Source organism: Manacus candei, unplaced genomic scaffold (genome assembly GCF_025592945.1).
Source record: "Manacus candei isolate 608988 ecotype Guabito, Panama unplaced genomic scaffold, ASM2559294v1 h1tg000049l, whole genome shotgun sequence".
NCBI lineage: Eukaryota > Metazoa > Chordata > Aves > Passeriformes > Pipridae > Manacus > Manacus candei.
This window is the reverse complement of record NW_026138097.1, coordinates 15,108,590-15,120,390: the sequence shown is the minus strand read 5'-3', so window position 1 is coordinate 15,120,390 and position 11,801 is coordinate 15,108,590. Positions and strand designations below refer to the sequence as shown.

The 11,801-nt window shown below is 37.5% G+C and overlaps 1 long non-coding RNA gene across 1 annotated transcript; it reads left to right on the top strand.

The window, feature by feature from the left end:
- Nucleotides 1–1,613: 1,613 nt before the first annotated feature.
- LOC127476407 (uncharacterized) lies at nt 1,614–10,990 on the top strand. The gene is made up of 3 exons (XR_007906598.1): nt 1,614–1,745; nt 3,737–3,802; nt 10,751–10,990. It is a non-coding gene; the product is annotated as an uncharacterized LOC127476407 (long non-coding RNA).
- Nucleotides 10,991–11,801: the final 811 nt, after the last annotated feature.

Sequence of the window (11,801 nt, the reverse complement as noted above, 5' to 3'; positions counted from 1 at the left end):
TTTTTTTTGTGTCTCATGGTCTGCCAGTAAGAAGGTACACAAAAGAAACTGAGAGGGAGCATAGCTGAGACAGATGACCCAAACTGGACAAAGAGTTATTCCACACCATAGAGCATCATTCTTGCTTTATAAACTGGGGGCTGATCTGGGTTCAAGAATGGGGATCTGGCATCGGTTAGTGGGTGATGAGCAATTGTATTGTGCATTGCTTGTTTGTTTTTTCTTTCCTTAATATAATAGTAATAATAGTAATAGCAGCAACAAGAACAATGTTATTATTACTACTACTGTTACTATGATTTTCACTAAAATATAATTATAATATAGTTATAATATAGTTATTATTATTGTATTTTACTTTGTTTTCAATGATTAAATTTATCTAAATGATTAAATTATTAATTATTAGACTTTTACTCTCCTCCCATTCCACTGGTGTATGGGGAAAGAGAAGGGGTTGAGTGAGCAGCTGTGTGGTGCTTAATTTCCAGCTAGGAAGAGCTCAGTGAGGCATTGTCCATAATTTATCGTTGGTCCTGGATAACTGGGGAAGTCCTAGATGACTGGACGTCAGCCCCTTCTCTGAGGCGACTTGCGATATGATGAGAGGACATAGTCTTGAGCTGTGCCAGGGGAGGTTTAGGTTGGACATTAAGAGGAATTTCTTCAGAAAGAATGATTAGACATGGGAATGGACTGCTCTGGAAAGTGGTGGGGTTACCATTCCTAGAGGTTGAGTTTCCTAGAAGAAGGAAAGACTCTGAGTAACAGACAAGACAATGTATTAGTGATACTGTGGGATATGGAGACGTGATACCCAGCTCTACCTTGAGCTCAAAGACTGAAGTTTACCTGAAACCTAAAGAGGTCATTTGCAGACCCTGACTGTTCTGACAGGACAGAGCAGGCTCACAGAACGTCTTACTTTGGTGAATCTGAATTGCTTTGAATTGCCAGTAGGCACTGGAGCCGATAATAAAATGCCAGGTGGCATCTTTCTGTGTAAAACACCATTTTCTTATCGGCTATACATAGAGTCACAGGGAAAACTTGTGTGATCAGCACTTTTGTATTTCTGGGTGGAAGGTTGGTTGTGCTATCTTTTTTATAAATCTGGTGAGAACATGATGACAGGGATAAAAAGAATCCAGGCAATAAAAGCTTTTTCAGGAGTTGGTACAGCTGAATAAGAGTTGCAGCTTCATCAGCTATAGTTTTAGTGTTAACAAAGATGAAGGAAAATTTCCTTTCTTATTTCTTATAACTTGTTTATTGTTGGATAAATATATTTTAGTTCTGATTCATTTGTTAGATCCTGGAGATTCCTTGGTTCTGAAGCTGTACTAGGTCTTTGTTAGGACAAGTATTAACCAAAATGCTCTGTAATTTAGCTGTGTGCACAAAAAAGCAATTTTTTTTTTGTTCTTTCTCTTACCTTCTTCTCTAATCTGCTTCTCACTCCAAGTTCTCAACAGATAAATATCATTAACTTGATGTCCATCACAGGAGTTTCCTCGGCAGATGTTGCTCTTTTCTGTGGAGTCAGTTTTTGTTACCATTTTTACTGGCAGATTCAAAATTTCTTGTGTGGAATTTGTGTCTATTTTCAGATTCACCAACACTTGCTGATGATTGCATGCACTTCATCATGTATATACTTTAAATTCATTGTGCAAAGGCTTGTCCTCTCAGCTGACCTCTTGCTGCGTTCACAGGAAGTAAGATACAGCTGCCACGAAACATTGGTTAGCAAAACCTGCTACTTTGCAGGGAGAGATGTGCATTGTGCAATGGAAATTCAATATAAGCATTATTATTTTTCATGCCAGGTATCTGTTTATGGCTGTTTATGCAAAAGCCAATCCAATCAGCATGTTAGAGTATACAGAACAACTTCATTCTCATTGGCATTGGTAAAAGGAACAACACACTGAAAATTCCAGTTCTGCTTTGGAACTGACTAAATGCAATAGCTTTATAATATTGTATGACTAAAAGAAAGATAATCCTCTGAGGGCAATGTAAAGCAATTCAAAGCCCAGCACCCAAAGAGTTTTAACGAGGGACCAATTAAGTGCCTTTGATCATCAGATCTGAACGTTCATGAAAGAGAATGTAAAATAAGTAGATTGAAGAACATAGCCATAAATGCTTTTGTGATTTAGATAAATTTGTTTTAAAACCATAAGTAAAAGTTGAACTTGATGGAAAATGATTGCTAGTCTGTCTAGAGGCATCATGATGAGAAAACATGCTGTTCTGAGAACACCTAGAAAAGAAATACATGCAACCTTTAGTCTGGAGATAGAAGAAAAGATTCTGCTTATGTTAACAGCTGCAAAACAGCTCTGCAGGAAACATGATAAAACACAAATGAACCAAGAGAGAAATAAATAGATGAGCATTGTGCAAAATAAATGGGATTTCATTATGAAAAATTAGTTCTGAGAACAGTAGAAATGGCAAACATGTCCACTATGGCTTTGTGTCTTGTGATTGAATTCACATCTGCATCAGACACACAAAATAGCATATACAGAACAACCTTTGCTTACCAATTTACTACTTCATGACTACTGTCTCCAATTACTAGTTTTTCTATTGCTAAGTAATCAAACCATCACAAGGAAATAGAGGAGGGGAAAATTATTTTGTTAAGGTCTACCACAATGCCCACAAGGACTGGAGAATCTTTGTCAGGATGAAGAGCAAGTCTGCACAAGACATATTCCCTAAAAATACAATATGAGCCTATTGTGAGTTTAGTTATAATACCAGCACTGGTATTGGAGGCCATAATCAATGGATTACTCAAAGCTAGTATTGCACTTGATTCCATATGGCCAGTGGTGCCCTAAAAACAACTGCCATTATTTTGGCAATATCAAAAGTATTAATCAAGTGTTCAATTCTCGGTTATCTTTCCATGTACAACTGGTAATTCCAATTCAGGGTGCAAGGAAAGGGGACCTAGATTCCTACAAAATGGCAATATCGATATCTTCAGCAAGTCAACACTAGTGTAATTCTAAATGTGAAGCGAGTCATCATAAATTAAGCTGCAAATTTATAATACTAAGTTGGTCTAAACTAGTGCATTGACTTCAGTGGTGCTGCTATTTCATTTACAACAGCTGAAAACCTGTACAATGGTCTTTGGTTTAAAAGATATACTTCTTCTTGAAGTATATGACAAAATTTATTCTATTCTATTCTATTCTATTCTATTCTATTCTATTCTATTCTATTCTATTCTATTCTATTCTATTCTATTCTATCCTTGGTAATTGTTTGTGTAATATATAGTAAACCTTGTTATTTCTTTGAAAGTCTTTCAGTGGTACTGTGAAAAATTCATAGTTGCTTCACTGAACTACCATCATACTGTCATGACAATAATGCAACTGCCATTGATTACTGATATTTTACACATAGTCTTACTCTCGCTCCTCTCTACAATCCAGGTCCCTTCTCTGTTGATTTAAGCCAAGCCAATTGCAGAACTGACATTGTCTTCAAAGACAGCTCCATCAGTCTCCAACTATAACAACAATAACATCTTTAAATTATACTGAAGCTTTGCTTTCAAAATGGCTTTTACAGTGAAAGCATCTCTCCTCTCTGTACTGCACTGCTTACATGTTTATGACAGTCTGACTGTAACTGCGAGAGAAATAATTTAGATTTAAAAGCTATTAGTCTCAGATGTACAATTGAATTTTAGTCTTCATTACAGAAACCATGGAACACTGAAGAATAGTGGACAAGGTCGGAGATGTCCAAGGAGCAGTAAGAGGAAAAGGTGATTATCCTGGCAAAAGCCCACAGGTGCATTGCCTTGTTTGAGTTGTCTGACTGGGGAAAAGCTACATCTTTAAGGAATGCTGCTGTCCTTTTAGAGGTATTGTGTGGAGGCAAATGCCAGGGAGATTTATATGGTTCATTCTCTGACCTGTGATAATGCATCATTAGAGCCCTCCGCGTTTTCCACCTTTGTGAACAAAGACTCATAACAGGGACGATTATGAAAAAAAGAAGAGGAGAAGCTGCAGCAGTGGCAGGAGGGGAAGTGAGGCTCAGGCACACAGAACTTCATTTAGAAGTTGAACAGAGATATCTTTTTTGCATTGCACCTTCATTTCACTTTATTCTAAGGACTCCATCCTTCCCTGCTTATCTGTCCAAAGGTCAGTCTCCTTGACAGAATTAGAACATAACACAAAACCAAAACACACATCCCCCCCCTCCCCCAGTTGCCCTTCTCATTTAACCCTTCACTTTCTTGGTGGACATTATAATAAATTTAAGGGCATAAAAAACTTATAAGGAGAGCTGAGGTCACTCATGATCTTTGGTGAGAGCTCTATTGGGTCCTCTGAAGTGAAATGATAACAGCAAAAACTATTTCATGGCCCTGCGTACCTTTGCTTTTATCCTGACCCCAGGCAATCTTTTTATTTAGCTTGCTGAAATGCAGGGCTACTGCTCTAGCTGACTGACTGGGGAATAAGTTTATATGTATTTAACCAAACTAGACTAGCATCCCCTCTTCTCTGACCATGGATGGATATGGATTCAAGCAGTTGTAATGCTTTTCTGAGAACATTACCAAGACATTTTAATCACGGCTTACTGCACTGGTAGATTAGTACCCAAATGCAATGACCTTCTTTCTGCCGTGGACATGAACACGCCAGAAAACCAAACTGTACTATTCTTTGTCTTGATTCAATAAATTAGGATTAAATAAACAAGAGAGACAAGTGTGATGTACTTTGAAAATCTGAGTGCACCTGTTTTGTAGTGGAAAATTGAATGTTCTTTTTTTTTTTCTTCCATAAAAACGCTCCTGCCTGTGTTTGTCTCTTAGGGGATGACACTATAACCAGAATTTATGCATGGCTTCCTCCGTATTTTGCATTTGGAGGTTGTTAAGAAACAAAACAACAACAAAAAAATTGGTCTACATTAGGAGGTATTAGAATACATTAATCTGATTGTCTGCTCCTCTACTGCACTGAGGTCTGATTTCACAAATGTGCACAAGAAAGTGGATTGTAGGGGAGCAGAATTATGGAGGAAAGAGCTACCTGAAAGCCTTACAACCATATTTAAAAACAACCATCATCCTGAAGCGCTATGGCCGAATGCTTCATTCCTGGGCACTGTTGTTTTGGCACTTCCATTGAGGAAAAGTAAGCATCAGATACTTCCACATCAAACTACTTGTGATCTGTATCCACTTTGTGTTAGTCTGTGTGGATACATAGTAAGAAAGGGGAGGGGGGGGTCTGATCTTGAAATAGAATATCAACTTCTCAAACCAAGAATGTTTCAGAATATGCAGCCCAGGCTTTTCTCAATTTTACTTCCTTGTGCGTACAGAATGAGATGTTTTACAACATGGTGGGGTTTATGGCAGCATACATCAACAGATATAAAAGTGTGCATACCTTCAGGCATCTCTGCCTTCTTCTGTGTCTTGGAAATGGTCAGAGGAGCATCTTCCACCTTTGTGGAGAGGTGCAAGTGCATCAGTTATCCTTTTCTGCAGGGAAAAGGTGGTGAGTTGGATATATTTTGTCATGTTCCACCTGTTAGGAGCTGGTTTCCATCAACAGTACTGTATTACAAATCGAGACTATCTGTTTTTATTATCTAACATGTCAACATCCAGACAGGAGCAGCAACATGATGCTTACTTTCCATATTTAGGAGACTCTATTTCCACATATGCAAGTAACCAGATAGTGTCAGAGGCAGTGGCATGTTCTGCACATGTTCACAATCAGATTTGAAGTAGGGACCATTGTAATCCAAAAAGAAACAGCTTTGCATGGTAAACAAATGAGGAAACCTCTGTATCTTTGAGCTTTTTTGAGTGTTTGCTAGGGTAATCTCGCCTGTTGATTACTCTTTGAATACTTCTGATGATGTGGAAAATAAATCATTCAAAACAAACAAGAAAAACAACCAAGCAACATAAAAAGGTGAGGCATAACAGATGTTTTGCTTAAGCATGGTTGTATAATACTTGCATAAAAATGAAAGTGTTTTATTTCTCTCATGTCCTGAAAGGTATGTGGTAAAAATAATTTTATTACTAGCAGGTGTCTTCCTCAGGTGGTCAGTTAAAAAATTAAAAATATTTTTATAATGGTTATAAACCATTCTACATTATCTTAATTGCGTATAGTCAAAATCAAGATAGTACAGAAGTATTTGATGCACAAGAGAAGGGCAAGGCAAAAAAGATTACAGTTTGTACAGTTTTGTTCTGTGTATTAAATTCGATGAAAGCAGCTCTGCAGGTAGGAAGCTGTAGTTGCCTTCAAAAGAATGTATTTTTATGTGATTCCTTTTAGGAATCGGCAACTGTAGTTCCAGCACTTCACTTGTGACATCATTGACTCAGCTAAGTGCTTAAGCATCAGGCTAAGTTTAAGTCCCACTGGGATAACTTGTGTAAAGGTCTTTATGCAACAGAACAACAAGATGGCAAGAACAAAATAATTCAGGAAAAAATGCAAAATGCACTAATATGCTAGTGATATAGGTGATAGGTGAGAAGGAAAAATGAAGGTTTTCATTTGACAGCTTCAGTGGTGTGTAACTGTTTTAGGAAGAAGTTTCATGAAATGTATGGGAAATTTATCTAGAACATTACCTGGAGAAGTAAATTTGAAAGTGACTAAGTCGAAGGAAGTGAATGTATTATTTCTGAGGAGAGATTGAGTAGATGGAGACAAGGCAGAGGACATCAGATTAATGAGAACAGTGATCACTGTGTGGGGAGGACAAAAGAGAGAGATGCAGAGGGATTGCATCACACACAAATAATCAGTTGCTGTGTTTGTACTGTCAAACTGAAAATATTGCTACTTTATAGGGGTGGATACTCAGGGTATCCTCTACTGATGAAGTATTGTAACTTTCTATGTAAGGCAGCTTTAACATGTACACTAATCTCAAACCACTCACCGTTCAAGCAACATCAAGTTGTAACCACACATATGTACCAAATTGACCCTGCTTCCTCTTGCTTCACCATTGACAGTTCCCCAAAAGAACATATCTTCTCCCTTCAGAGTAACTCACTTGCACAAGGTTTAGTATGGTCTTACTGGAAATAGCAAGCAATGTAACAGGTGTAAGAAAAGGAGATTCATTCTAGAAGATCTTAGAGAGTTATGAGATTTTTAACCTGTTCTTCAGAAAGGAGTAAGATCTGCTTTTTGGGTAACATAAGCCACCTTCATTCTGCTTCACGTTTCTTCTTTGTGTTGCTGTGAGAGCTCCATAAAACTGAAGTCAGTCATTTCCAAGACAGGAAATGTCTGACAGTGCCTGATGAGCAGCAGAATCAGAGATGGATCCATTTCTCTGTCCTGATCAACACACACCACTGCTATCTGACTGTCCATTACAGTGTTAATACCAAGTTTTTACTTTAGTATTACAGAGCATCAGCTCTAAATGGGTCATGCTCAGGGGTCCTGTATACCCGACTGATCCTTCTATTAACAACGGGATATGTAATATGTACTGTCAGGAGTAAATTACACTCACCCCTTAGAATCACACTTGTTGATCCTATAAATACTCCATGCATAGGTAAACCTTGGTGCACTACCAAAGCCTGGTGTTGATGTATCCACTCTTCAGAACTTTTCAATGTAAAAACAACTTGGAAAATGTTTTGAGATGTACAATGAGGTGTAGCAAGAGTTTAAAAAATTTTGTCATCAGGTTGCAAGATATCCTTCCATAAGTCATGACTATCCACTTCTCATACACAAGGGTCACCAAGTTTTCTAACACTAGGATGATAGTGGATCTAGGACTCTGCACTCACTGTTCCAGTGAAAGCAAAACTTCCTCCTTGTGCAGCGCTGGAAAGCCTTGCAAAAGAGAAATATGTGTTTAAACTCCTTTAGATGATGTGAAATTCACGTGGTTGTTCATACAGTTCCAGAATTAAAAAATCGTATCCAGGTAATCAGAGGTTAGAAAATAATGCTCCAAGAATTCCTACTGCAAATCTTGACATTAAAGCAATCTTACCCTTGTCTTGCCACTTGAATCATTTATTTAAGCGGTGATAATAAAAGGTGTCAGCAATTCAGTTGTAAGCTCTTGAAGATTTCTGTGCGCATTGACCTTTAAGTGTTTGCATCTTGACAGGTGAGCTGTTCTTAACGTCCCCTATGAGATATGGTGGGGGCAAGGGGTCAGGCATGCTAATGATAAAATTACCATTTACCTTTTACCTCACCAGTCTCAGTACCTGACATTATAAATGTAGGTAACCTTTCACCTGAAGGATCTCTTTCTTCTGCACTGCTAAGGATTATGCAGAAATGAATGTGCTTGCAGCTGCAGAAGAGGCATCAGTCATGAATAAAAGGGGATTTTGGTGATTCTTTCCCTTTAATTTTTATTGGTTTTTGAATTATATTTTTGGAAAAAAGCATGAAGAGTTTTGTCCTGTTTTATTTTAAGTGATGATTATCTGGCTATTTCTATTCTAGTATGCTAAATCTATTTGAGATTATTCTGTTCTTTCTTATTAAGATGAAAATATTATTTGTTAATTGATTAATACAACTGATATCACAATAGTCAATAAGGTTTCTTTCAGGTATAAGTGGTCACATTAATGAGACCATATTGATGATCTTCATTGTTTACCATAGCCTAGCAGAGTCAACTCATTCACCTTTGCATCCTGATCCAAGTTTTCCCATGCTTCCCCAATTTTCTGACTTTGGTCAATATCCCTCTCCCAAAGGCAATACCATTCAATTTGTGGTAATGGGTACACAACAGCTTTGGAGATAACAGTATGAATCTGAAGACTGTATAAGGACTGCTGATCTCCCATCCACCTATGACATGCCTGATTGCTCAGAAGTAAACACTTAGACAATATGATATACTGTGAAGATTAAATAACAAGAGTGGGAAGTATTTACTTTTCCCAATAAAAAATATTTCATATTTCTAAAAGGGATGCATATTGTGGATAGAACAACTGGCATGTCTTGGAGAAATATTAAAGATGGTGCTAGGTGCAGAGCCTGCATTTGGCTGATTCATGGGCAGGTGATTCATATCCTGATTTGAAATATGTATCCTTCTTGCCAGATTTAAAGCATATGAGGGTGGAAAACATGAAGAGACAGACACAGAAAATCAGTTCCCTTCACTGATCAAGAGTCAAATGATCACAAGCTTAAGTAGAATTACCTCCCTGAAGAACAGCCCCTTTCTGATAAATGCAGTCATGTAACCACTAGGGCATAAATCGTGCAAATTGAAGACTATAATTCAAATATAAATCTTAATATAAAGTTTAGTGAAATTTGGTATTGTGTGAACATTATTCATATCTATGAATCTTCAGGCACAAATCTTGTTGCATTTTATTCATGTAATAAGGATATACATTTTGCAAAAGTTTCATTCAGCGAATATCGACCTTAATGAAATTGTACTCTGGGAAGTCTATAAAAATTGTTTCATCTCCTTCATATTGGAAAAACCTGAGTAGACCTGTTTCTAGTTTTATCTGTTCATGTACACACACAGAGTTCAAGCATCTTATAAATGAAAGGCACAACTTCATTACCTTATTAAGTTGGCAGAGTAAGGAAAAGGTTTGACTGGTACATATTGAAAGGACAGAGAGGTTACAATGCTGAAAAAAAAAAAAAAAACAAACCACAGAAGAAATATTGTCCCTTCTAGAAAAGTGTATAACTCTTCTTTCACATCAGCCTGCACTGCTTCTGCCATCAGGGAGTTTGTGAAGTAGCAAAGCAGGACAGAAAGAACAGGAAAAGCCTTCCTCTGGGAAGCTTGTACTCAAATCAAACGTGTTGAAAGGACACAGACAGGGATGTCATTCAGGCTGAATAGCCTGACAGAGTTATTTCCAGGCTTATCAGATCATGTTCCACTTGTCTGAATACTCTTGTTTTACTTCTGTGCATCAACATGAACTCAGCCCCCAGCATCAAAACGAGATTCATTTCCACAGTAGAAAGGGTTCAACTGTGCTTTTCAGCAGGTTTCCCTTCTACTCCTCTGCCCATCTTTCTCCTGAAATGGGTTGGTTCTTCTACATTCATACTCTGAATTTACAGTGGTGTAACTATTTTCTAGTAATGGTTTAGACCACAGAGGCACACGAAGTATTGTAGAGATATGTAGGAATTTTAATAACAATATGAAGGGTTGCAGGGACTCCATAGATGTCATAGAAGTTGCTGGCAACATTTATAAATAGCTTTTACAGATTATTATGTAGTCCCATCCACTGATCTATTTCTCTGGGACCAGGACTAATATTCTATGCTTCTGTAAATTGTCAAGCACATAAATATCAAATATATTGAGGTGAAAAGAGGATCCTGCCAGTAAAATATTTATTTTCCCTCCTTCAGACTGCAACACATTAAAGGATTAGCATAGGCCAGGCTCAGTTGGGCAGTCAGTTTCTGATTCTGAGTTAGAAAACAGGAGTACTGCGAACACTTATGGGGCAAATTCCTACATTGACAGAGAACACACATTTAACCCTCACAAAACCTGCAGTGTTTCTCAGCATGGATTAACATGATCTTTGCAATATCATGCCAGTAAAACCCCTCAAATACTGGATTATGCTCTGTCTCATCCCCTTTGTGTTCATTGAATATATATGGTGCTAACTGGCTTCAAGGAATCTTTCTTCTGATTTCCCCAGGGGTATCCACTGAAGGTTTGATCCTGCAATACACTGAATATGCTGAACATTTGAGGAAGACAGAGGAATTTGAGAGCGTGGAGGTATCTCCTGGCTACAGACATGAAGAAATATGTTGCACCAGCTATGTCTTGTGCACCTTTGTACAAAATCTTTCCAGGACAGCAAGAGCAAGACAAAACAGTGGCACTTCAAAAAAAAAAGAAAAGGAAAAAAGAAATCTAGTAAGAAACATGCTTCCTGGAGTTCTGGAGGGAAATCTTACCAGATATACCACATTCCTGAATCTGCAAGGAGGATCTGGTTTCATGGCAAGGACTCACTCAGATCAGAAAACCTTCTACATTATCACTAGCTGCACCACTCACACATATTAACTCCAACAGGAAACATATTTTGCAGGTTGGCTTGTAAACTAAGATAACAGAACATATTTAAAATACAGATGTATACAATTGAGACTATTGATTTTTGAAGCTTTCAAAACAACATTAATCATGCAAAGAGGCAAAAATATGACATGCCAGTTAAGGAATGGAAGAAAAGGGAAGATTCTTTTTCACAGAGGGGTCTGTGTCAATGTATTTCTGAAAATGAATCAACAATCAAGTAAGTCTAGTGATGGATTTACCATTCCAGGAGGGACTACACCTTTTCTTTTTTTTCCAGATTATAGAAAATATAGCTTGCTGATGTAAAGAATAAGCGATTATGTCTTTTTTATATTTCAAAAAGCCACTTTGTATTTCCAGTAAAATAAAAGTGGTTGCAGTGCTGATGGGAAAACTTACATATAATTTAGCAATACACTGAAATATATGCAGTTTGGGGGAAAAAAAAGTTAAAGTAGTTCATCCCCAGTATTCAAAGATTGCTCTATTCTGGGTAAATACTGGAATTAGCTTCAGAGAAAGACTTCAGTGAACTCTAGATCTGCCGCTTATACCTAACACTACTCCATGACTCCACTACTCTTGCCATGCTTTATACGCCACCAAGCACATGGAAATTGTTACAAATCAATATATGGGTTTGCTTTTTATAAGTATCT